The sequence below is a fragment of the Epinephelus fuscoguttatus genome, linkage group LG4 (genome assembly GCF_011397635.1).
Source record: "Epinephelus fuscoguttatus linkage group LG4, E.fuscoguttatus.final_Chr_v1".
NCBI lineage: Eukaryota > Metazoa > Chordata > Actinopteri > Perciformes > Serranidae > Epinephelus > Epinephelus fuscoguttatus.
Window position 1 is genome coordinate 43,309,530 of NC_064755.1, and position 2,767 is coordinate 43,312,296.

Genomic DNA, 2,767 nt, shown 5'->3' on the forward strand with positions numbered 1-2,767 from the left:
TTCGACAGAAACACTAAAATCACTGTTTATTTAAATGGAGTCTGGTGGGTTTGGTGACGGTGATTTCAGGGCTGTTTCTGGTTAAACAAAAATGATCTCCCTCCAGGGATCCTTTCATAATGTTGTCAGACACTTAGATCATGACTGGAGCCTGTCAGTGACTAAAACACTTTGAGTGGACGTACACTGACAGTGTGAACATGTCCAGAGTGGTTACACTGCAGCCTGGCTCACAGCTCTCAGCTGCAGCGTTCTTGCTCAATACTGGCTTCACAAACTGTTGTTCCCATTTGTCACTTTGACAGAAAAACAAAACAAAAAATACAGACGTTACTCTGTAAATACACTCCACAAGATTTGTAGGTAAAGGGTTAAAACACACTTGTTTGGTCCTTTAAAGGCGTCTTAATAAGAAGAAATTGCCAAGATCTATGAGCATACTAATGTCCAACAGGAAACCCAAACAACAGATTGTTGGGGTTTTTGTTTTGTTGGAAATCTCTGTAGCATCGTGACCACGTTCTTTAACCTCAGTAGCTTCACACAGTGAGAGCGAGTCCTGTGATTTTGGCGTGCACAGCAGCAGGAAGTAAAGTGTGTAATTGAGATAAAATGTGCCTACTGGTTACTGATAATGTTTCATACTCTATACATCTGATTTTAATTTACACAACCACATATTTACATAAACAAACAACTGACCAGTTTAACTGTGTTGAAACAAACAGGAAGTGAAGTTCAGGCTTTTTGTGTTTACGTATAGAAGCGTGTGTGAGTCATTTGTTGTGGAGAGAGCAGCTGTACAGGTGAGATGTGTTTTTTAAATCTCAGCGGACACACACGAGACATTTTTACACGTTAAAGAGGAAATAAATACAGTGAACTAAGAAAAGAAACAGATGATTCACCGTTGGATGAAACGGGACATTACGGTTGTTACAGAGTGTTTTCAGATCTAACGAGTGTGTGTGTGAGCTGATTTTGGGGCTTTAATTACCAGTGAATCTGAGTGTGTTTACGTGCACAGAGCATTATGTGACAGCATTTATTAATAGATTTGCCAAGTCTGTCCTAAAATGTGAAGCTTGTATCCTTCACGGTGTTCATTGATTCAGAGGCTTTTAACAGTGACAAATACGAAGACACGTGGACTAAAGATGAGTCGAGACAAACTGCAGAGCCACAGTTTCAGACCTGCACGACTGACAGCACAGGTATGAAAGGATACAGGTAAACTCGTACAAAAGTCATCACTAATGATCAGCCCAAACAGAATCTGCTGCCACAGATTTTCTGAATATAGCTGCTGCTTGTCAAACTCAGGAAGTCATCAGTCTCCTCCACTTCCTCGTGCACGTGTGTGACAGTCGTGCTGTATTCAGTTAGTGTTAAAATCAGACTCAGTGGTGTAGTGAGAAGAAATGTCACAAATAAGATTTGCTGTTAATAGACAAATTAATTTCTGTTCCCGTATTGAAGCTTCAAATTTAACGGCCATGTGTCGCACAGTTTGTGGGAGTTTCTCCAGAAGAATTAAATCAAATTTCTGATTCAAAGTTTCTACTAAAATCTACTCAGTAGTTCTTTTCGATTCTGTTTGGGCCTGGTGACGACCCACCCTCAGTGTGCGGTGGTGTATTTATCTGCAGAGACTCCGCCCTTTGCCTGGATTCTTACGTTTCCTGGGCGCAGCGCTCAGGTGAGAGCAGGACTTTATAAAAAGGTAGCGACCAGGTGACAGATCACGCGCAGCACACATCCAAGAGGAAGCTAAAAAAAATGACAGAAACAGCACTGAAAAATACTAAATACAGTGAAGTGTAACACTGAGCAGAATTAATCTGGGGTTGACCTTTACTCACGCTTTCGCTGGTGACACTGTTTATAAACCGTAACTGAAAATTCCTGTATAGTGCATCTGTAACAGATGTAGATATGTTGATGTCACCACCTACATCTGCTTCAGTTTTATTACCTGAAGGTGATGAATTTTACAACTTAAAGGTCCAGACAGTGTGAAGGATTCAGGGAGATATATGTGCAGATATGGAGTAAAATATAATAAGAATGTCTTCTTAAGTGTATGATCACCGGAAAATAAGAAGCTGTGTGTATTCGTCAGGCTCAGACTCTTTTGATAGTAAAGGTCGCTGAGCCCTGCTCCAGATGGTGTTCAATGAGTGACAAAGAAATTATTTTTTTATTGATCACAGTTCCAGATTTTTAGCCCTAGTTTCAGTTAAAAGCCTCTTTACTGTTCAGTGATTATAAATCTAAATTTGTAGACACTTCAACAAGATGTTAAAGTAGAACATGTGCACGTGAACACACTCACTGAATCACTGAGAGCTGAACACAAACCCTCGATCCAGCCAACAGTAAAGAACAAACATGACTGCCAACTCAGCACCTTTGTGATTGGTGTAGATTCAGAGTTTTGATGCTGTGTAACTGAGCGTCTCAGGATCGTCACTCTCAACACTTTGTGATAGAAAAGCCTCCGACATGACAGAAACATCCTGATGTTCTTTGGTGGAGAGTTCAGATTAAATCCTAAAATTAAACAGACAGGAGAAAAACATCGACCTGCAGTGATGTTTCTGTGATAAACCAGTCTCTGATAGTTTAACTTCTGCTTTGGATTAAATTGTTGGAAGAAGTCTGAACCTCTCAGAGTCCACAGAGGAAGCAACGTCTCCCGCTGAGATCACTGACATCACTACAGATTATATAAGTTAAGATATACACTCAGTGTGTTGGGGTTCAG